The 25,128-nt window shown below is 38.1% G+C and overlaps 1 protein-coding gene across 9 annotated transcripts in view; it reads left to right on the top strand.

Annotated features, from left to right (window-relative positions):
• Positions 1-1,426: 1,426 nt before the first annotated feature.
• Positions 1,427-25,128, top strand: part of SEMA4D (semaphorin 4D) — a 201,550-nt gene continuing 177,848 nt past the window's right edge. For 5 of the 9 annotated variants that reach the window (XM_036740943.1, XM_036740945.1, XM_036740944.1 and 2 more), the window contains exon 1: positions 1,504-1,832. The gene's annotated coding sequence lies outside the window, so the exon portion shown is untranslated. Of the gene's footprint in view, positions 1,833-25,128 lie in introns of all 9 variants that reach the window. The other 4 variants (XM_036740942.1, XM_036740941.1, XM_036740938.1 and 1 more) reach the window with 3 other exon arrangements.

Genomic DNA, 25,128 nt, shown 5'->3' with positions numbered 1-25,128 from the left:
ATGAGGACAGGAGTTGGAGAAGAAAGAAAAATTATGAGTCAGCTACGGAACTCTTTGTGAAAGAAAGAATGACCTAGCAAATGTGAATTATTATTATGAATTATTATAATGACAGATTTGCATTTTATATACTTTTTTTGAGGTAGATTGAAATTTATTGGAGAAACTTGAATGTATAGTAACACAATCATTTTTTTTAAATTACATTTTGAAAATGGAGAGAAATTTAGTAGCTTTCCTATGTCCCTGTCTTTTGACTATTTTATTTTCAGCTGATTGGTTGTAGTTGTATTAATCCTGTTGCATTTTATCTTTAAACCAGAGTAGGAAGCTTTATTTCAGGTGGTTTAAAAAATATTTTGGGGTCTTTCCCGCCTGCTTTAGCTCATTTTTAGACTTTCAAGGTGGTTTAGTATGGCCCATGACACATATGTATGTAGCCTTTCCTTTTCTTTAAATATGGTCGTACGGAGCTCTCATTTTCTTTAAATATGGCCACATCTTTGACCTTCCTTACCCCTCCCTGGCTGTGGTGATAACGGTTGTGGTCTGTGGTCATCTAAAAGCAACAAGCATTAGAAATGGCCAACTGATCTTATACACTTTTAATGTATCATGTTGTACTATTGTTACTGTTTTTGTATCACGTACCCTGTAAATTCCCCGAAGTCAGACAATTAGGTAAACTTTGTATCTACCCCATGGAAAAATAAAGAGCAAACTGGAATTTTCTTGCCCCGCTTGGGAATTATTTAGTAAGTGTTTGCCTTCAGGTGGCTATAGGACAGGACATGGGTGTTGAAGACGCTGTAAAGGCCGTTTAAGGCTCTGAGAAGAGGTAAATTAGATCGATTCGAAGTATACATTGGCCCAAGGGACAATCATTCCAGGAAAAAAACAGTAGGAGATCAGGGTATAGGAATTGGGAAATGATGTTGAAGAAGGCAGTAGAAAAAACCCTCCAGCTCCATCCTGATGTTTTGATGGTAAAGTTAAAGTGTGCGACCTGGCTCTCTACACCATCGCCCAGAAATACCAGTTGCATTTGAAAATGTAGTGCTAACTACATACAAACTAGTCCAAAAGAAAAAAAAAAACAAATTTCGTAATAGAGGCACTAGTTTTCCTCTCCATCTTGTGTGCACCCTGGGTATTTAACTTTTTTAAAAAGCTGAACTTTCACTGAATACTTGGTCATAAAGATCACTATTGGTTAATCATCAAATATTAATTTGAACCTAAAAGATGACAAAATAAATTTTCAAAAATCAACTAAATTTTACTTGAAAATACAGACTTTAAAAAAGATATGAAATACCATTTTTTTAATAAAGCCATTAAAATGTATCCAGGGATACCCAACAACACATTTTGTACGTGTGTGTACGCGCGCGCGGGCACGGGGGCGCGCTCGTGCAATGCTCCCGCTCCCTCTCTCCAGTAGCTCAAAGCAAAGCATCATTCTACTCCTCCCCTTTCCCCTGGAGCTGTTCACCGCTAGGCAATCTGGTTCTGGCTGGAGCTGCTGCTGCACCGAGCTTTCTCTACTCCACTTTCCTGCAGCGGCCATACTGGGGGCAACCCAAACTTGCTACATACTGGCACCAACTCCTCCTCCTCCTCCTCTTGCTGCTGTAACCGCCCCTATTTCTAGCTCCAGCCACACACGGAGGAATTAAACCTGCTGCAGTAGCCCTCGTCTACGATAGGGACTGGGAGAAACTAGATGCTAAAGAGGACTGAAGGAAGGAGAGAGTGGGCAGTGTAAAAGCAAAATTGTGGCGAGGAAGAAAGCGCAGGCGAAGAGGAAGTTTCTTCTTCTCAAGCAGCAGGTAACGAGCTTCCCCAGCCATACACACTGCATGCTTCTCCTACCCTCTTGCAAATGCTTGCGAAGCTGCCACAGGAAACTGTAGTGGCTGGGAACGTCTGGTCTCGCGTGTTAACAGGGTGGCTTTGCCGGTCTCTTACCCACAGCCCCTTCAAGACCTGTTTAGTGTATTTGGGTCTCCGTGACTCATCTGTGCCGGTGCTTAGGTCTGTGGGGAGGCCTGGGGTGGGTGGAGAGGCGGTGATCTGGCTGCGTAGCGTTAGCATTTGGTGCTATCGGGCTTTTTTTTTTTTTTTCCGGGAGGGGGGCGGCGCGGAGTTGGGAGGGAAGGGGCTGGTCGAAAGGTATTTTCGGAGAATGAGGTTTTCTTAGGAAAGAAGGCGGAGTAGAGGATTAAGGTGTTGATCCTAGTTGTAAAATTGCAGGTGAGCCGGGGACCAGGAAAAGGCTTGGTATGGGGATGTTGTTGGCTGGAGGAAAGTTGCGAATGGGGGAAAAGTGGATGTTGGTGTTGATCTTGCAGAGTGAGGGGAGGGTATTTTGGTTCCTTCGGGAGGTTGTGGTTTTTACCCTTTTCGAAGGAGATGGCCTACTGTCACTGCCCACCCAAAAGATTGGACTGCTCTAGCTGTTCTATTGCAAAAAACAGCTCAGACCTGGAAAAAAAAATTGTCCCTGTTCTCCACTTCCATTCTCATACACTTATCTACCCATGTTTTTCCCATTCGTTCAGGCCTCTGTATATGGGCTCCCGTGCCACACATTTTTACATAATGTACCTGCTACCCGGATGGAAGTAAAATAACCCCGTCCTTTCCCCGCTCCCCTAAATATAAGCTCCTGGAAGGACACGATCGTTTAGGTTTTGTCTTTTATTACCCTCAGCTACTAGTACAGTCTCTTGCACATAACACTTAATATTTGTGTGAATTGTTGAATTGGGTGGCATAAGACTATTGCAAGAAGGTGGTATATTTATCCAGGTTTAGCTTCTCTGGTTGTCTGAACTTCATTGTGGTAACGAGTTGGGGAGAAGACATAACATTTTGTATCTGTGATAACCATTGTCTTGGATTTCTTTTGGCTTAGAGATTAAAAGGACTCTGGAAAAATGGAGCACTAGACTTTTTGTGATAGAAAAGAGTAAACGACAGAAGTTTCCTCATGTTTTAGAAAAGCATTCCTATTTCATATGGGATGGTCATTTCTCCCTTGTGATGGATTCTTATTTGACCTATCTGACCCACTGCTTGCTTTTGCTAAAAGCCCTCTGACCCTGATATGCTCCCATTCTTTCTCACCTCAACTTCCTTTTCAACAGTCCAGAAAAACTGTATAGAGCTATTTTGGTAAACTGCCATAGAGGTTCCTATAACCTTGGACAAGAAACCAATAATATATCCTGATAGGTGAAGTAGGTTACACCAAAAAAAAAAAAAGTTGCTTAATTTTTCTCCCAGTGCTGACAAATTCAGGTTTGTTTGTTTTTTAAGTTGTTATTCCAAAAGGTAAGAGAGTAGACCTTGTTTTTAACTGAGATGCACCTGTTGCAGCAGGCTGGCATACTGAGCTAAACCTACTGGTGTTTTGCCAATAAAAACATGTAAAGGATATTTGAACTGGTGTGTTGTTTCCCTACTTCCCCAGCTCCTTTTGGGATTATATGTGAATCTGCAAAACTTTCATTCATTTAAAGAGAGACCTGTCCTCTCTCTTATTTTAGATACTGTCGATTTTAACTATGGACCCATTAAATCAGGGTTCCTGGCTAAAACCTCAATTTAACATTAAACTGACCTCAAGCCTATTAGTGGTAAGGTGTTCACAGGTTGGAAAAATCATGGTTTCTGTTGCTGAAGAATGCTGTTTGTTTATGTCTTTGCTACAGTGAGGTTGTACTTAAATTAGTTTTTAACAGAATTACAGATAAGTTTTGAGACTGCTGAAATACTACCAGTTATTCCTGACTTTGTTCTTACTGAGGCACACAGTGGTCGTGGCAAATCACCCTGAAATGTTACCATGAGCTTAGATCTATGGACTTGGTTTGAGGACTGAGCTCATAGGATCCATGTCTACTCAGTTCCATTCTACCTTCACTGTGTATATGTGTATATATGTTTTCATATGTAGATAGATATCTATCTACATACACACATATGTACACACATATGTATGTATACATTTGTATATACTTTGAGGGAGTAGCTTTTTCTCTACCTATTGGCCTATTTCTGCTATTTGTATGTCATTCTTTTTTTCTGGAATAAAGTTATAGAAGGGGAGAGAGACTATGATAATAGTAACCTTCTAATTATTCAGTAGTTTTTAAAGCTCATTTTCCTTTGCCATCCTGTTTATAGTAATGTTAATTTGTCACTGCATTTGTATTCTCATTGACGTTGTCATGCTCTTCAACTGTATGCATCATAACCCATTCATGACTTTGAATCCTATGCAACTCTTGTTCATGTCCTCTATAAAGTATACATCCAACCTGTTGGGAGCTTTCCATTAAGTTCTCTTATCAGTCTTTACCAGGCACCCTGGCAGTTGTCCTCCATCTTGCTTCATTACTGGCCCATTTTGTTTTCAATTCATGCATTTCTTAGATGCTATATTTTACTTTACTTTTTGTGTATAATTCACCATTGAGATGATACTATACCTATTGATCCTCCTATCCACCATATGGCTCAGAGATTGTGGTGAGTATTTATTTCATGATTCATAGCCGTATAACATTATTTAGAGGGAGAGAGGCAGTCCTGCTATTTCTTTTTTTTTTTTTTTTTGAGGCAGTCGGGTTAAATGACTTGCCAAGGGTCACATAGCTAGTAACTATCTGAGGCTATATTTGAACTCATGTCCTCCTGACTCCAGGGCCAGTGCTCTATCCACAACACCACCTACCTGCCCCCCAGTCCTGCTATTGTATAGGGATCTCCCAAGTGAGAAAACCACTTCTAACAGTATATCATTTATTATTCCCCAACCTATATTCTTAGGAAGTTGTCTGGGGGCAGTGAAAAAATAAGAAACTTAACCAGGGTCCTGTAACCAATGTGTGTCAGAGGAAGGACTTGGAACCCAGGTCTTCTGACTTCCAAGGATAGTCTTCTAATCACTAAGCCAGATTACCTTTCTCTCAGTATAGCATTATGTAAGATGAATATTGGTATTTTTTAAAAAGGGAGCTTTTTTTTTAAAAGGAAATTTTGGTGTCGTTTATAGCACACTTTTCCAAATGCAGACTAGGAGGCACCGTGATATGTAATGGAATAGGCTCTGGATTGTTAATCAGAGGAAGTGGATTCAAGTAATGCCTTTGAGACTGGCTGTGTGACCCTGGGCAAGTTACTTAATCTGTGTATTTAATTATCATGTACTTAACCATTTCATCCTCTGTGAAATGTAGGGGTGAATATGGGATGTTGGATGACCTCTCAGGTACCTTGCAGGTCTAAACTTATGATCTTACTGTTCTGAATTATCTATGTTACTGCTACTTCTCTTCTATTACTCCCATTTGTGTGGATAATCAAGAAATGACTGAATTATACCTGCACCTTCAATTACTGTTTTCCTTGTATGCCAGAGGTAGAGGTTGAGGAAGGCTGAAAGCAAAGTGAAGGCCCAACCTAGATTTTCTTTTCTTCTCCCTTGATGGTGAGGTGTCACTCTGATAAGTTATGATAGTTTTTAAAAATTTTGAAATAAGTTGTTTTCTCATTTACATTGAATTTATTTAAGACCAAAAATGTGCTTGGTTAAAAACTATTCTTAGAAAGAAGAATCAGGAGAATGTCATTCTGTGGGGAATAGAAATTAGAATAAACCTTCTCTTGTTTCACTCCTTGAAATGACACCGAGGATCCTTGGATTTTCCTGCAACTAACATATCTCTGGCTCAGTGAACATTATCCTTCTGAGAGCAGAAGGATCCTGCTAAGCATTCCACGGTGTAAAATTTTGTTGCTCTTCTAAGATTTGTGAGATGAACAGACAACCATATTTACTGTAGTTGAATGTTAAACATGGTTAGCTACCGTGGTGTTTCATATCAGGTTCAGAAAAGTTAATTTGTCACAGTCTCTTTAAAATTCAGCTAATTATTTTGTTAACTATAAGATATATGTGAACTCTTAGGTGAAAGCTGATTGTAATCAAATGAAGAGTTACTAAATAATACAAAGCTGAATTTTGCATTTTGAGACATAATTTCCTTTTTAGTTTAAAAAAGAAGAAATCACTGTAATCCAAGAAGCAAACATAGAAAATGAAAAATAAAGAAAACTTAGACAAATATCAGAAAAGGAAGAGAAAGATGATTAACAGTCTGGAATTTTATTCTTATTTTTTTTCCATTATCATATGTAAGACCTCTCCATTCAACAATTTATACCAACTCTTAAAGTATCAAGAAAAAATCTGCAGCTTAAAACACCTACTCAGTTACCTCTTTTGCACTGATACCCATCAGGGTATATTTGGAGCACCTCTCAATACTACACCCATCATTATTTTTGTGAGGCAAGAAAATGTGTGTTCAGCTAAGAAAGAATGAAACATATCAGTCCAGTGCTTCCCTGGTGTAGAGACTTGTCCCAGACTTGTAAAACTGGTTTTACTGCTTCTCTTGCTTTGGTGGTGGAGAAAAGTTTGCCTGTGGACTTTACTTAACTTTCAGTTTTTTCCCTGCCTCTCTTTTGGCTTGTTCTGTTTTTGTTTTTTTAAGACAAAGAGGAGGTATAAGTTATTAAAGAAACTATCTCTTGATGGTATTGAACTTTGAAGGAATGCTGGGTGGAAAGCAACTAACAGCCTTTATTTTATTTGAAAAGCAAGCCAATTACAATGATCTTTGAGATTAGAGAATTAGCTTGTTTACGTTGTGTAGCTCAACTCTTTAGAGAGAGTTTGATTCTTTACTCATTTAGATGTACCTGGTTGGGTGCCAGTGCTGGGGCAATGATTACCTTCTCTGCCATTTAAAAGCACCGTGTCAGTATGAATCTTGTTGACTCTGGTAGGAGGCAACTGGGTATAGGCCACATTGGCAGTTATTCTTTCATTTTGGGTGGAGTGAAGCACACAGACTGACTCACAGCTGTTAAAGAGCTTTGACCTCAGTGTCCTTCCCCAAATTCTTACCTCTCTCTTTCTTTGTACTGTATACACAACACACGTGTGCTAAATATGTGCATTTCTGTGAAATATGTTTGTGTTTTTAGGAGAATATAAGGTCACTGAGAGCAGGAAATGTTATAGTTGGGATTTCTTTTTTTTTTCTCAAGCATTTATTAAGCTCTTACTATGTGCCATGTACCAGGGGAAGGCTGGGAATACAAATACAAGCAGAAAGACCATCCCTGCCCTCAAGAAGCTTACATTCTAATGGAGGAAGACCTACTAAAGGAAGTTGAAAAGGGATGGGAGGATATGTGGGGGAGCAGAAGGGGAGGAAGTCTGGAGTGCAGTTTGGAGAGAAATGAGGGTTGTACAGATTATCACTAAAGTCTCTTCCAGCTCTAAAATTCTGTCATTCTATGTGAGAAACATGGTTTTGGGGATCACTGGACTTCCCCAAATTGTGAGAACACGCGGCTTTGGGGAATCACTGGACTTCCTAGGCAGCGCCAAAGTCCTGAGGAAGAGCCCTGTGATAATCTGTAGGGAAGGCTGTACAGACCACAGGACTCCCAGAGGAAGACCAAGTGGTAGCCCCCCCCTTAATCTGTGGGGATCACAGGGCCTCCTAGGGGTCAGACCCTAAGGAGGACCCAAGTGATGGCCCCTTAAGACGGCGGTAAGATCACAAGGCTGCCGAGACAGGGCCAGAAGTCCCAAGTGATGTTCCCTTAAGAAAGCTGTGCAGACCACAGGGTTCCCCAAGGGAATCCGGAGTGGTAGCCCTCTTAACACCACAGTGGGCAGTGGGGATAACAGGACATCCCAAGGCAAGATCCGGAAGTAAGCCCAGGACAAGCTTCCGCTGCTTATTGCTTCCCTTCACTTGACTTTAGGAAGATCCATGTGATTTGCCCATTCTCGCCCAAAGAACTCAAGACCAGAGTGGGCAGAAGAAGGCATTTTATTACACTCCTCAAGAGAACAGGTGTAGTGCTCACGGGAACACTCACACTGATACAGCTGCAGGAACAGGGGTAACCATTCCCTCCACTCCTGCTAGAGTTATGGTTAGTTTACAATCTTTGTTGTTTTACATAGTTTCCCTAGGTTATACAGTTTATATAGATAGGATAATAAGGATACAGAAGCAAAAGTGAAGTTAATTGGATTTTCCTTGTCTTAGTTTAGGATTAAACTACATTCTTTTACTTCCCCTACTTTCCCTCTTTAACATTTGCAAATTATGCAAATCGGTAGGCCTGGATTCTTGACCAAGACCAGACCCTAGATAAGCTTGAACTGGTTCAAGCTGTTTGGCCTCTAATTCCCCTGACTGCCTTCTCAAAAAGCATGCACACACACAAGCCTCTGACCTCTCACCTGACTGACCTTGAGGCCTGGTTTCTGCTAAAGCTGGGCTGGGGGAGGGAGGGGAAGCACACCTTTAGTTCTGTGGAAACAAAACAACTCCTCCCATTTCTTACATTCTATGATGGTGTTTAGTTTTGACTTTGTATCACTAGAGCCTAGCACATAGTAGGTGTTTAATTAATGTTGGCTGGATTGGATTGTGTTAAATAACCCTATTTTTTTTCAACCAAAGTCTTAGCATATTGGTTCATATTCCTTCTGAAAAATATCATTAAAACATTTCATGAACTTAGAAAATCCGGGAGATATGGTTGTATCTAATGGGGATATGATCAACAATAATAATAGTTAACATTTATACAGCGCTTTTTAGAAGCCAAGCACTTTACAAGTATTTCATTTGATCCATATAACAACCCTAGGAGGTAGGGGCTATTATTACTCCTATTTTGCAGATGAGGAAACTGAGGAGTTTCTATTTGATCCTGGAGGTAATAGTGAAGTCCATTGAACAGGGTGATGACATGGTCAAACTATGCTTTAAAAAAAAATCACCTTGGCAGCCTAGTGGAGTGGAAAGAGACTTGAAACAGGGATACTCTATTGGGCCATAGAGAGAGGTGATGAGGGCCTGAAACGGAGTTGTGGCTCTGTGAGTAGAAAGAAGGCAACATATGGGACAGATCCTTTAGAGGCAGAAATGACAAGATTCAGCAACATTTTGGATGATGTCCGGTGAGTGTGGAGGAGTTGAGGATGATACCGAAGTTAAAATCCTGGTGACTGGAAGGATGGTGCTGCCCCTGACAGTAACAGGGTTTGGGGAAAAGATAATGAGTTCTATTTTGGACATGGTGAGTTTGAGATGCTTATGATACATCCAGTTTGAGGGGTCCAAAAGGCAGCAGGTGATGTGGGATTGGAGCTAAGAAGAGGGCTTAGAGATGGATGTATAGATCTGGAAATCATCTTTAGAGAGATGAACCCATGGGAGTTGATGAGATCATCAAGAGAGAGAATATTGAGGGAGAAGACAAGAGAGCACAGGATAGGACCTTGAGTGCTAACCATAGTTAGGAGACATGACCAAGATGAAGAATTTGCTAAGGAGACTGAGAAGTGGTTGGTTAGATAGGTACAGGGAAAACCAGTAAGAGAAAACAGTGTCATGAAAACCTAGCGAGGAGAGAATATCCAGAAGGAATAAAGGAAGTAAACATTTATCAAGTGTCTCCTATGTGCCAGGCCCTAACCTAAGTACTTTACAAATTATTTCATTTGCTTCTCACAACCCTGCAAGGTGGGTGCTTTTAAAAAAAGGGGGGGATGAGCAATGTCAATGAACAGTGTCTAGTGCTCCAGAGAAGTGAAGAAGGCTTAGGATTGAGAAAAGGCTTTTAGCTTTGGCAATTAAGAAATCATTTGTAACTTTCCAGAGGTAACTGTCAGATGTTTTATGATGAGGTCTGCAGCAAAATTGCCCAGGGTTTAGAAGAGCATGAAAAGAGAGGAAGTGGCTTTAGCTTTCTGAATAAGTTTGGCAACAAAGGGGAGGAGGGATGTAGGATGAATACAGAGTTTAAATACTATTGCTGCAGACATAAAAAGTTGTTACTTTTAACCACTTAAATTTGTATCTTTTAACCTTGATGAAAGGAACCTCATAGGTCAAGTCCAACCCAGTGGAAAGAGTGAAATTTTTTAAAAATTTTATTGAGGCCTTTTAATGCTACATAGTTATTTCTGGGAAAAATTTAATCTTCCTTTCCTTCCGACCCCCCAAACATGGGATAAAGTAAGACAACTGGCCAACACAAATTGTTGCAAAGCCTGTCAGTTTGGACTTATCAGGGATACAGAAGATAGAAAATGTAGTTCCCTGACCACAGGGATTTTATAATCTTGCAATAGAGACTAGACATAAACACATAAGATTTTAAATGACCATAACGATAAGTCATGACACAAGGGAATATAATGCATTGCCAAAAATTGAGATAAGTGATGTCAGAGCACTTAATAGAGACAAGAGTGCCCAAGGATGCACATTGGCTAAATTTCAAATGATAAAAAAAAATATCTTTGATCAGTAAGATTTTACAAATGCCCACTGTGGAACTGGAACTACGCTAGGTACCAAGGACACAAGGACAAAAATGAAATCGTTCCTGCCATCAAGAAGCTTATTGTATCTAAGTAACCAATATATGCTCTTATAAGTGTAGTAGATAGCATTCAGGACTTGAGTCAGGAAGACCTAGGTTTGAATTCTGTCTGAGATACTTAATAGTCTCAGACACAACCTCTTTCGTCTTCAGTTTTCTCATTTTATAAATGAGGAAGTTGTACTTGATGATTTTCAAGGTCCTCTAACTCTAAACCTATTATTCTATTATCTTTTTTTAAAAATTTATTTATTTATTTTTCATTTTCAACATTCATTTTCATAAGTTTTAAATTTTCTTCATCTCCCTCCCCTCTCCCCTCCCCAGGACAGCATGCAATATGATATAGGCTCTACATATATATTCTTATTAAACATATTTTCACATTAATCATGTTGTATAGAAGAATTAGAATAAATGGGAGGAACCATGAGAAAGAAAAAACAAAACAAAACAAAACAAAAAAGAACAAACAGTATGTTTTGATCTGAATTCAAGCTCCATAGTTCTTTCTCTGGATGTGAATGGAATTTTCCATCATGAATCTTTTGGAGTTATTTCAGGTCCTTGCACTGCTGAGAAGAGCTAAGTCTGTCAAAGTCAGTCATTGCACAACATGGCTGTTACTGTGTACAGTGTTCTCCTGGTTCTGCTCACTTTACTCAGCATCAGTTCATATAAGTCTTTCCAGGATTTTCTGAAGTCTACCTGCTCATCATTTCTTATAGCATAATAGTATTCCATTACATTCATATACCACAACTTGTTCAGCCATTCCCCAATTGATGGGCATCCCTTCGATTTCTAGTTCTTGGCTACCACAAAAAGAGCTGCTGTAAATATTTTTGTACATGTGAGTCTTTTTCCCATTTTTATGATCTCTTTGGGATACAGCCCTAAAAGTGGTATTGTTGGGTCAAAGGGTATGCACATTTTTATAGCCCTTTAGGCATAGTTCCAAATCGCTCCCCAGAATGGTTGGATCAGTTTACAACTCCACCAACAATGCATTAGTGTTCCAATTTTCCCACATCTTCTCCAGCATTTAACATTTACCTGTTTTGTCATGTTAGCCAATCTGATAGGTGTTACGTGATATCTAAAAGTTGTTTTGATTTGCATTTCTCTAATCAATAGTGATTTAGAGCATTTTTTTCATATGACTTTGGATAGCTTTAACTTCATCTGAAAACTGCCTGTTCATATCCTTTGACAATTTATTATTCTATTATCTTTTAAGTATGTATAGAATATATATAAAGTAAATATGTAATTTTGGTTTGAGCAGACAGGCTCTTGCATCTGGAAGATTCAGGAAAGGGCTTAACTATGAAATGGCACTTGAGCTGAACTTTGAAAGAAACTAAGGATTCTAAGAATTGGAGGTGAAGAAGGAATACAATTTAGGCATGGGAGACAGCCTATGCAAAGGGTCAGAGATGGAAAGTGGAAATAGGCCAGTTTGGCTAGACCATCGCATGGAGTTTATGAAAGAAGGACGTAATGTGTAATAAATCTGAAAAGACAGGCTAGAGCCAAGTTGCGAATGCTAATAAATAGTGATAAATACTTAATAACAACCAACATTTATACAGTGCTTTAAAGTTTGCTTTTTATTTATTTCCCATATTTGGGTTTTATTTTGAAATCATTTCTCACTAAGTACTCAAGATGTGGTCTGACTAGGGCTTAGAACAGAGGGAATATCACTTTTTTACTACTGAAAAGTATGCTTCTCTTAATGCATCCCAAGTTCACCTCAGTTTTCTTTCGGTTGGCAGGTCACACACTGCTGATTTATATGTAGATTGCATTCCATTAACCTTCCCTTCCCTCCTCTCCACTCGACTCCAACCCTGATCTTTTTCAGACAAATTGCTATCTAACCATGCATCTCTGTCTTGTCAGGTTGATTTTCTTGAACATAAGCATAATACTTAAAGTTAACCCCACTGAATTTCATCTTTCCATCCAGTGCTGCAGCCCATGTGTGTGTGTGTGTGTGTGTGGGTGGGGGGAGGGCTACTTTGGCCTGATCCCAAGAAATTTGTGACTTCACCCCAGTGGGTGTGGGGTTCACCAATTAGAAGGTGGGAAGATGGGGTGCATCCCACTCTTTCTTGGGGCTTATCTCCAATACACCATATCTACAGTTATCCCCTAACATTCTTTTACTCTTTTGCCTCCCTTCTAACTTAATATCTTCTAAACTGAGTGATGGTCCCTCCATAGTTGAAGCTTAACTTCTCCCTGGACAGTCACCAACAGCTGAGTAGGTACCATTGAGAAAATTCTCACTGTCTCCAACATATCCAACCCATGGCCTCTCAAAGCCTTTTGAGACTGTAGTTGGAGTATGAGCTCTGAGATTTAGGGCAGTGTCATATAGCAAAGCACCTCCCCCTTTCATTTTGTGTGGTATAGGATGAGCAAGTATGAAAGGGTTGCAATCGCTATCACAGATTAATTACGTTTTCTATCACAAGGTGAATGGGCATGGATGAGTTATAATATGCATCTCAAATCTCATTATATTATCTTTCTACCCAAACTCATAACATTTCTAAACTTCTCTATTATTATTGAAGGCATCACCATCCTTCCAGTTACCCAGGGTTACAACTTCAGTATCATCTTGAATTCATCACTCTCCCTTACTTATCTTATCTAAACAATTGACAAATCTTGCCTAATTGGTTTTCCTCAAGTCTCCCTTCATCAATCTGTTCATATTTTTGCCAAGATTTTCCTGAAGTGTAGGTCTAACCGTGCCACTCACTTACCAACTCAATAAATAAATGCTAGTGATTCCTTCTTGATTCTAATATTAAATATCACCTCATCTTCATCTCATCCTCTTTGATGTCTGTTTTTGTGTTTTATAATGTGTATAATTATTAGTATGGTAGTATATATCTATATATAATATATAAACAAGTAAAGGTCCACATTTTATGGGTGTGTTCTTAAAACATCAGCACACAAACTTCTGATCTCAGCAAATAAAAGTTCTGAGTGTGAAATCAAATCAGTTTGGAAACCACTGCTCTAGGTTATCAGTATTATTTTGGATCCTGACTCCTATCCAGAGGGTTAGTTGTTCCTCCCAACTTGTGTCATTTTCAGATTTAATGATAAGAAATAAAAATTCAGATAGCTGATTTGAAAATATAAATATACATAAAAATATATAAAACAGCACAAACCCAAGAATACCTGTGGATCCCAATGCAGCATTAGCCAAGTGACCAGGCCTTTCTCCCCCACCCCTTCCATGGCCCCAGCACATCACCACAGCCCTTGGGGCCCCAGTGCAACACCAACCTAATAGCGAGGGCCTGCAGTCACTGGCACCAAAAGCTTTGGACAGTTCAGTCTCTACCCCAGGAGCTGAGCTCATCTTTAAAAGTAATTAAATAGGCTGGGGAAAATGAGCCAAAAAAAAAAAAGGAGGGGGCGGAACTTGACCACAGAAAGTTATTATGGCAAAAGGGAAGATCAAAACACAAACTCAGAAGAAGACAATATTGTTAATATGCCTACATTCAAACCCTCGAAGAAAAATGAGAATCAGTCTCAGGTCCAAAAAGAACTCCTGGAAGAGCTCAAAAAAGACTTTAAAAATCAAATAAGGTAAAAGAAAATTTGGGAAAAGAAATGAGAGTGATGCAAGAGACTCATGGAAAAAAAAGAGTCAACAGCTTGATAAAGGAAGCACAAAAAAATGGAAAAAGATGTACAAAATTTCCTGAAGAAAATAGCTATTTAAAAAGTAGAATTGGCCAAATGGAAAATGAGATTAAAAAAAAAAGCTAGCTGAAGAAAATAACTCCTTAAAAATTAGAATTGGTGAAGGAGAAGCTAAGAATTCCATGAGATTAATAATCAATCAATGAAAATCTAAAGAATGAAAAAAAATAGAAGAAAATCTAAAATATCTCATTGGAAAAACAGCTGACCTGGAAAATAGATCCAGGAGACATAATTTAAGAATTATTGGATTACTTGAAAACCATGATCAAAAAAAGGACATGGACATCATACTTCAAGAAATTATCAAAGAAACTGCCCTGATATCCTAGACCCAGAAGGTAAAAAAGTATTGAAAGAATCCACCAATCACCTCCTGAAAGAGATCCCTCAAAAAAAAAAAAAAAAAAAAAACAAACCTCCCAGGAACATCATGGCTAAATTCCAGAACTCTCTGGTCAAGGAGAAAATGTTGCAATTCGCCAGAAAGAAACAGTTCAGATATCATGAAGCCACAGTAAGTATTACACAGGATTTAGCAGCTTCCACATTAGAGGATCAGAGGGCATAGAATATGATATTCCAGAAGGCAAAGGAGCTTGGATTACAACCAAAAATCATATACCCAGTGAAACTGGTCATATAGTTCTTCAGGAGTAAAAAATGGTTATTCAATAAAATAGAGTACTTTCAAGCCTTGTTGATGAAAAGACCAGAGCTGAACAAAAAAAAAAAAAAGAATTGATCTTCAAATACAAGACTCAAGAAAAGCATAAAAAGGTAAAAAGGAAAGAGAAAACATAAGGGATTCATTCAATAAGGCTAAACTGTTTGCATCCCTATATGGAAAGATGAAACTTGTAACTCTTAAGAACTGTATCAGTATTAGTGCAGTTAGGAGTGTATATAGGCAGAGGATGTGGGTATATGGTGACTCTAATGGGATAATATAAAAACAATTAAGGGGTTAGAAAGTATTACACTGAGAACAGAAGTAAGGGAAAGATAGAATGGGGTAAATTATCTCACATGAAGAGGCACAGAAGACTTATTGCAGTGGAGAGGAAGGTGGGAGGGGAGCAGTGGTCATTGCTTGAACCTTACTCTCATTGGAATTGGCTCAAAGGAGGAATAACATACACAATGGTGGTTATAGAAATCTATCTTACCCTATAGGGAAGTAGGAGGGGGAAGAGGTTAGGAAAAGGGGAGGGGGAACTGACAGAAGGGAGGGCAGATTGGGGGAGATGGGGGTCTGAAGCAAAACACTGGTGAGGAAGGAAGGAGTGAAAGGAGAGAAAGAGAAGGATAGAAAGGAGGAAAAATAGGATGGAGAGAATCATAATTGTGAATGTGAATGGGATGAACTCACCCATAAAACAGAAGCAAAGCAGAGTGAATTAAAAACCAGAATCCTACAATATGTTGTTTATAAGAAAGAAACTTGAAGTAGAGAGACACACAGAGTAAAGGTAAGGGGATGGAGCAGAATCTATTATGCTTCAGCTGAAATGAAAAGAAAAAAAGCAGGGGGAGCAATCATGATCTCAGACAAAGCAAAAGCAAAAATAGATCCAATTAAACAAGATAAGGGAAATACATCTTGCTAAAAGGTACCATAGACAATGAAGTAATATCAATACTAAACATATACATGTGCCAAGTGGTATAGCATCCACATTCTTAAAGGTAAGGGAATTACAGGCGGAAATAGACAGCAAAACTATAATATTGAGGAACTCAACTTTCCCCTCTCAGAACTAGATAAATCTAACCACAGAATAAACAAGAAGGAAACTAAGGATGTGAGGAGAATTTTAGAAAAGTTAGATATGATAGATCTCTGGAGAAAACTGAAGGGGGGAAAGAAAAGAATATACCTTTTTCTCAGTAGTACATGGTACCTACACGAAAATTGACCATGTAGGAGGGCGTAATATAGAAAGGCAGAAATGTCAAATGCATCATTTTCATATCATAATGTCACAAAAAATTATGTTTAATAAGGGGCAGAGGAAAGATAGTTTAAAAATTAATTGAAAACTAAGTAATCTAATCCTAAAGAATGAGTGGGTCAAAGGACAAATCATAGAAACAATTAATTTCATTAAAGGGAATGACAACACTGAGAAAACATGCCACAATTTATAGGCTGCAGCCAGAGCAGTACTTAAGGGAAAATTTATTTCTCTAAATTCTTATATCAACAAAATAGAGAAAGAGCAGATCAATGAATTGGGCACACAAATAAAAAAATCTAGAAAAACAACAAATTAAAAATCCCCAATTAAACACCAGACTGGGAATCCTGAAAACCAAAGGTGAGATTAATAAAATTGAAAGTAAAAAAACTATTAAGCTAATAAGTAAAACTAGGTGCTGGCTTTATGGGGAAAAAAAAAAAAACAATAAGATAGATAAAGCACTGATTAACTTGATTTTTTTTAAAGAATAAAACCAAAGGGAAAATTCACCACCAATGAAGAGGAAATTAAAGCAACTGTTAGGAACTATTTTGCCCAATTATGTGTCAATAACTCTGACAATCTAAGCAAAATGGATGAATATTTACAAAAATATAAATTGCCCAGATTAACAGAAAAGGAAATAGAATACTTAAACAACCCCATCTTGGAAAGAGAAATTGAACAAGCCATCAATGAACTCCCTAAGAAAAAATCCCCAGGACCAGATGGCCTCAAAAGTGAATTCTATCAAACATTTAAAGAACACTTCCAATACCATATAAACTATTTAGAAAAATAGGCAAAGAAAGAGTCATACCAAATTCCTCTTATGACACAAATATGGATGCTGACTAAACCAGAAAGTGCTAAACAGAGAAAGAAAAACAATTTCCCTAATGAATATTGATGCAAAAAAATTTAAATAAAATGCTAGCAAGGAAATTACAGCAATATATCACAATGATCATACACTATGACCAGGTGAGATCTATACCAGGAATGCATTGTTCGATATTAGGAAAACTGTCAGCATAATTGGCCATATTAGTAACAAAACCAACAGAAATCATGTTATTATCTCAATAGATGCAGAAAAAGCTTTTGACAAAATAAAGGACCCATTCTTATTAAAAACACTAGAGAGCATAGGAATAAATGGAGCTTTCCTTACAATGATAAATAATATCTAAAACCATCAGCAAGCATTATCTGTAATGGGAATAAGCTAGAAGCCTTCTCAGTAAGATCGGGGTGAAGCAAGGATGCCCATTATCACCCCTATTATTCAATATTGTACTAGAAATGTTAGCTATAGCAATGAGAAGAAAAAGAAATTGAAGGAATCAGAATGAGCATCGAGGAAACAAAGCTGTCATTCTTTGCAGATAATATGATGGCATACTTAGAGAATCCTAGAAAATCAACTAAAAAGCTAGTTGAAATAATAAACAATTTTAGCCAAGTTGTAGAATATAAAATAAACCCACATAAATTATCATATATATTACCAACAAAACCCAGCAGCAAGAGATAGAAAGACAAATTCCATTTAAAATTACTACAGACCAGCAAAAATTTGGCAACAGTAAAAGATTTCTCAACATACAATGACCAAATATTAATTAAAAATCAAACACATAATGAATCTGAGGTGTTTCTGGCAGCAGTTGCCCATGTTGCATCATGTAACTTCAATGCAGCCTTGGTTCTGAACACAAAGCATGCACACTTTGCACTGTGCATGCTGTTGGGCCACACAACGCCAGTGAACACCGCTGAAATGTGAAAAGGGATCACAGCTGGAAAAAGTTTAAGAAGCCTTGTTATAGACAATATAAGACACTTGGGAACTATATGAAAATAATTACAAAATACTTTTCACACAAATAAAGACAGATCTAAACAACTGGAAAAATGTCAATTGCTTATGGATGGCCAAAAATGACAATTCTACCTAAATTAATTTACTTATCCAGTGCCATACCAATCAAACTACCAAAAAAACTATTTTATGGAGCTAGAAAAAATAATAACAATTTATCTGGAAGAACAAAAGGTCAAGAATATCAAGGGAATTAATGGGAAAAAAACACAAAGGAAGGTAGATTAGCCATACCAGATCTCAAACTATATTATGGTGTGGTAACCATCAAAACTATCTGGTACTGGCTAAGAAATAGGTGGATCAGTGGAATAGATTAAGTACACAAGACCTAGTAGTAAATGGCCATAGTAATCTAGTGTTTGATAAACCCAAAGACCTTAGCTTTTGGTACAAGAACTCACTATTTGACAAAAACTGCTGTGAAAACTGGAAAACAGTGTGGCAGAAACTAGATATAGACCAACATTCTACACCATAAACCAAGATAAGGTCAAAATGGGTACTTGATTTACACATAAAGGTTGATACCATAAGCATTAGTAGGGCAAGGAATAGTTTACACCCTGTATATAGGAGAATAGAATGTACAGTAAGAAGACATCTATAATCAGGTCTTGATTCATTTGAATGATGAATCCCTCAATGTGGCCCCATTATTCAAATTTTCACTGCAGTAAATATATAAAAAATATATACAGGGTAATTTGAAGAGAGGCACTAGCAGCTGGAAAGATCAGGAAATGTCTCATAGAGAAGGCAGAACTTGAGCTCAGCTTTAAAGTAAATTAGGGATTCTAAAAACCATCATTGAAGAAAAAAGTGCCATCTAGGAAAGTGTAGCCTGTGAAAAAGGCAGACAGAAAATGATGTGTGCTGTATGACAAACATCAAGAAGGTCAGTTAACTGGGTGAAAAGTATGTAAAAGGGAATTGATGTGTAATAAGCCTAGAAAGGTAGCATGGAACCAGGTTGTAAAGGACTTTAAATATCAAATGAATGTAGATGATAATGGAACCCAGGGAAGCTGATGAGCTCACCACAGAAGAAAGTTTCTATTCTCTAAAGAGAATAGAAAAGGGTCTAATAATTAGCCTTGGAGCACACTCACATTTAGGTAGCAGGATATGGATAATGATGCAGCAAAGCCAAGTCAGAAAGAATAGACAAAGAGGAAGAGATCTAAGAGAGAGTAGTATCATTAAAAACCCAGGAGGGAGAGAGTATCTTGGAGAATATAGTTTACAGTGTGAAATTCCTGCTACTATAGCTCATGAACCTCACTAAGGCTTTTTTCCAACTGGTTTTTGTTGAAGAAGCTCTTCCCCCAGTGGTGTATGTTCTTTGAGTCATCAAACACTAAATTGAGTTTGATTATTCCTAATTCTTACTTAGCTAATCTGTTCCACTGATCTGGTTATCCTTTTTCTTTTAAACTCTGAAGCTTTTGATAATGTCAACTACTCTTTACTCTCAGATGTTCCTGGGAGTTTTCACTTTGGGTTTTTTTTTCAGGAGGTGACTTTCTGGTTCAAAGGTAGTTTCATGATTTCTTGAAATATGATATTCAGGCTTTTGGTTGGTCATGGCTCGGATTCAAGCTACCTGGGTCACGTGCTACTGGGGCCCTGCCCGGTGCTGGGGATTGGTCTGGCCCTATCTCTTGCTGTAGCCCTGTACTCTGTGCTGGTTTGGCTCTATCTCCTGGTGTGACTCCAGGCTGCTTGTGTGCTACGCCTTCCACTTTCCTTAGTTTGTTTCCTTTATGAGGTTCCTCCAGGTTTCTTTCAGTCTTCATGTGTAGTTTTGGACTTGTTGGAAGAGTGTATACCTTTTTTTCTTTGGTTTTCTTTATCATTGTTCCTTCTCATGCATTTTTAGAACTTTATTGGAGTGTTTCAGAGTGTGGGATCTAGGCTTATCTTGGCCTCTTGCATTGCCGTATTAGACAGAAGTCCCTGTTAATAATGCAGATTAAACTTGAAGTGTGTAATGCCTTTTTTTTTTTTCAGAGTGGGCAGAGGAAGGCATTTTATTACGCTCCTTGAGAGAGCGGGTATAGTGCTCACAGGAACACTCACCTGTGTAATGTCTTTTAAGAGAGCTGGTTGTTAAATATTTACCAGCATACTACAGATCCTTGGAGTCAGAAATTCTCCCTGCTCAGTGACCAATCAGAGAATTTCTTTGCTGTCTTAAATTCCAACACTTTCAGCACTGAATCTCTGGAAGTTGTCAGAGGAGCTCCAGGGAATGCTCCTTGGGATGGACTTTATAGGCCCAGTCCCACAAGGGTTCCCTGTAATCCCCATTCATTACCTTTATTTTCTCAGCAAAATATGAGGCCACGTCTTCTGTTGAGAGTGTTGGGGCAAGTAGAGGTCTTGGGAAGCTTGCGGAGAGAAGTTTTGGAGCAGCTGCTGTGAGAGTTTGATAGAAAATCAGTTAGAGAAGATTAGTTGTGGAAGCAGTTATTGAAGTGAGGGCCTAGTTGAGATAAGACAGCATAATTTCATAGTGGATCCAGTCAGCAAAGTTGTCTGATTTCCACTTGCAAGTGAGTGGAAGCAGAGAAAGCAGACATTGAAAGGGTAGAAATATTCCAGGTTTGCATTTGGCAAGGCCTGAGTAATGACAGGATGGGGGGCAAAGGGTTCAAGAATAGAGGACAGTGTAACAGTGAACTATTTAACTGTAGGGTCTAGAAAGGGAAGGGAAGAAAGTGAAGCCAGAGTGGAGATGATGGGCTGGGAGACTGGAAAGGTGGAAAGACTCAAAGTTGGTGAAGATGAAGATGTCAACCTGTCAGCCTGGGTATTTTGAAATACCTGTAAATAGCTAACTTTTGTACTGCATTTGTAATTTAAAGATACATTATTCTCATGAGAAGGTAGAAGAAAGAGCAAAATTGTTTGGTGGTTTTTTTGCTTGTTTTGTTTTTGCTGCAGAATTGGTAGTAGTCTTCAAAGGTATAGATAGAAAAAGGTATAGATAAAAGCAGGATCAATCTATACTGGCTACAACTAATAAATAGGACATGAATTCATCTTAACAAAGGATGGTTTGCTTATCTTTTCTGACTTATATCCTCTCCTTTTTTGTTTCTTTTTCATTTAATGGGATGGTTTGAAGTGAACAAAGAAAAATTACAGAAAACTGGAATGGTTCTATTAGTGCAGAAGCAGTGAAAAGTTTTCTGATAGAATGGTTTGGTTTGTCAAGCTGATTCTAATTCTGGCTCTTGGAAACATAAGAAGTCTACCCACTGCCCATACTGCCGTTTATAACCTCCCAAATTAATCAGTCACCATGCTGGTCACTGGGAATGGTAGTTCAAAGAATGAAGCAATCTTTATTTTCAGTGAGCTTACATTCTAATAAGGGAGGTAACAAGTACATACATGAATATTTACAGTCTAAAAAAGGCAAATAAATACTAATATATTCAAAGCAGTTAAATACAAAGTAGTTTGGGAATACTAGCATTTGGAGGCATTAGGAAGGGCTTCATGCAAAAAAAAATGGTGCTTGAGTCAACTCTTAAAGGTAGAGAGGGACTCTAAGATGGAGGTAAGAAGAGGGTATGTCACATGCATGGGAGATGACCATTGCAAAGGCTCACAGACGGGAGATGGAGAATTGTGGGTGAGGAGCAGAGGGAAGGTCATCTTGGCTGGATTGAAGAGTTTGAAAGAGGGAGTAATGACTAATTTGACTTTAGGTTGGGGACAGGTTATAAAGGCTTTAACAGCTAAATAGAGGGCCTAGAGGCAAAAGGGAGCCACTGAAAATGATTAAGTGCTGATCAGATCCATGTTAAAAGGAAATTATTACAGAATTAGTATTTAGCATGGATGGGATTAGGGAAAGGTGAGGCAGGAAAAACATCAATTGGGAGGGAAATGGCTGAACAAATTACAACATGAATGTAATGAAATACCATTTCGCCAAAAGAAATGATGAAAGGGAAGGTTTCAGTGAGACCTGGGAAGTCTTGTATGAACTGATGGCAAGTGAAGGGAGCAGAACAAGGAGAATGATTCCTACAATAACACCAGACAAACGACTTTGAAAGACATGAATTCTGTTGACTGCAATAACCAAGCATAATTTCAGATGACTGATGATGATGAAGCATGCTACCTGCTTCCTGATAGTGAGGTGATGAACTTAAGGTATAAAATGAGACATACAATTTTTGGACATAATTGATGCATGAGTTTGTTTTGCTTGACTATGCATATTTGTTACAGGATTTTATTTTTTTCTAGATGGGGGGCAGAAGGAAAAAAATAGATTTTTATTAATTAAAAAATGAATTTTAATTTTAAAATAATTTATGCAAGAGATAATGAGAGCAAAGGTAAAATGAAAACAAAGGGAATGGCAGGCATAAAGTAAAAGTTTTATTAGTAGGTGTACTAGGTGAAAATATGCCAGGGACAAAAAAAAGTCTTTGTAGTAGTCAAGAATGACTTAACACCACACCACAAATAAAATTAGGCACAATGTTTTTATCTAATTTATTAGGAGGAAGCAGTGCATAGTTTTGATATGCCCACTTAAAAATAGTTTATTGAAGGAGACATTGAGTTCTCTTAGTAGAAAAACTACCAGAAAAAGGTAGGTAGAAAGCCATGGATTCATTCTCTCTTTCAATAAATATTTTTTGAGCATTTCCTATGTGTAATAACATAATGAAGCTGCAGTGGAAGAGAAACTTTCTTATCATCTGAATAATTAAATTAATTTGTATGTGATTCCCTGAACAGAATGTTCACACTTATCTTGAACCCTTTAACTATTTATTGTTTCCACTAGCAAGATTCAGATATGCCCTCTTTTTATTTAGATAATAAACTTTCTGAGGCCAAGATATTTTCATCCTTTCCGTCTTCCAGAACATAAATATATGTGCTTAATAAATCTGTAGTTTGGTGCAGTGATGACAGTACTTCCTAGCTTTGGAACCAAAGGACTGGGAAAGGTTAATTTCTCTGAACCCCCAATTTCTTTATGGTGTTGGGGTGGTAGTGAGGGATAGGGGGATATTACAACTTAGAGTGTAGACTTTCTAAAGGCAGGGACTCTTTCTAAGTGTTTTGGTCTATCTCAATAGTACCTAGTTTAGTCCTTGCTCAGAGCGGGTCCTTAGTAAAATCTGTTAGCATGTCTTAACCTATTTGTGATTATAGAATATAGGGGGCCTGTTGTACTCTTTGGCACACATGCTCACATTTAAAAAACATTCTCTTCTCAGCACCCTCTCATTGAACCCTCCCTTTCCCACTTTTGGCAGCTAGGCAGTCATTGCTCTGCCACTGGTTGCCAATCACCAGGAATCCAAGGTAAGACTGGAAAAGTATTTATGATAGACCAAAAAAAAAAAGTGGTCAGCATGATAGGGAATTACAATATGACTGAGTGGCTAGGAACTCAAGATAACAATGGGATGGGGTAGACATGGCTGAGCTAAAAGCTATAATGACAACAAATAGCTCACATTTATATAGAACTTAAAAGGTTTACAAAGCACTTTCCTCACAACAATCTTGTGAGATAGGTAGTATGAGTGTTATCCCTATCCTACTGATAAAGAAGGGTAGCTAGGTAGCATAGAGTGCCAGGCCTGAAATCAGGAAGACTCATATTCCCGAGTTCAAATCTGGCCTCAGACATTTAATAGCTGTGTGATCCTGGGTGAGTAACTTAACACTGTTTGCTTGAGGTTCCTCATCTGTAAAATGAGCTGGAGGAGGAAATGGCGAACCACTCCAGTATCTCTCCCAAGAAAACCCCAAATGGGGTCATGAAGAATTGGACATGACTGAAAAAGGACTGAACAACAAGAACAATCTATGAGGAAACTTAAATTTCAGAGACTTGCACTTGTTTTAAAGGGTAATACCTGTGTATGCTGGGATTCCACCCAGCTCACCTCACTCTCAGAACTGCTTCAGGGGGCTGTCTATCTACTGGAGCCTGCTGGTAGGGTTAGTACTAGAAAGGGGGTTGTTGAATCTTCTTGTGACCTTTACACCTCCGTCAGAAATTGTCTGGTTCTTAAACATTAAACAGAACACCCCTGGATCTAACCATGTTAGACCACACAATAGGAGGGAAGTAGAGAAACTGGGTCATGCTTTTTCTGTCATGTAACTATTTAATAATAATACTCATGCTACAAAAGATGAAAAACCAGATTTGCTGTGACTCATTCAAACAATTGCTTGGATGTGTCCAATTCAAAGGCTTGGGTAAATGTCTAAAAAATCTAAGAAGTAGGATATTATAAGTGACTTCTTTGTCCTTTAATTAAAAATGCTTCACCTTTCAATTAAACCATAAATGCTACCATCTGTACCTATGCTAGAGGCTAAATATTTCCTTCACAGAATCTTTTAATGTAAGCATACCCGATATCCAAAAAGGTTCATATGTATTCTTTGTTTGGAAACAGAATAATACCTCAAGGTATTTAAAATATTCATTAACCCTGATTCACCTACTTTATGTGGGACTCTCTGGGTAATAAATTAGTCAGGTCCTGAGGGGAATTAATTCCTAAGCCACTAGGGTACCTTTTAGCATGTGCCATTTTAATAAATAATTCCCTAGTGGCCTCAAAGAGTTCATATGTCTCATGAAGTGTTGGACTTATTACCAGGAAACAATTTATGCACTGGAAGAGTATGGCTGATTTTCTTTCCCTAAAAGGACAGAATAACTTGAAGATTCTTTTAAAAGAGTACAAAAATTTTTTTACCTTATCATATAGGCTTAAGATTGTTTTTCTGAGTGGCATATTTAAACTTCATATCCAAGCAATATTTTCTATTAGAAAAGACTGAATGGGCTTTTCTCAAACAAGTCATTTTATAGGTAGCTGTGGTGTAGTGGTTAGAGAACTGGAACTGAATGCCTCAGACACTTGCTAGCAGTGTGATCCTCCTGGTCAAATCATTTAATTGGTCTTAGCCTCAGTTTTTATAAAATGGGTAAATAGTACCAGTAGCACTGGCCTTGTT

The sequence above is a fragment of the Trichosurus vulpecula genome, chromosome 1, assembly GCF_011100635.1.
Source record: "Trichosurus vulpecula isolate mTriVul1 chromosome 1, mTriVul1.pri, whole genome shotgun sequence".
NCBI classification, from domain to species: Eukaryota; Metazoa; Chordata; class Mammalia; order Diprotodontia; family Phalangeridae; genus Trichosurus; species Trichosurus vulpecula.
The sequence above is the reverse complement of the archived record's forward strand: the minus strand, read 5'-3'. Positions and strand labels throughout refer to the sequence as shown.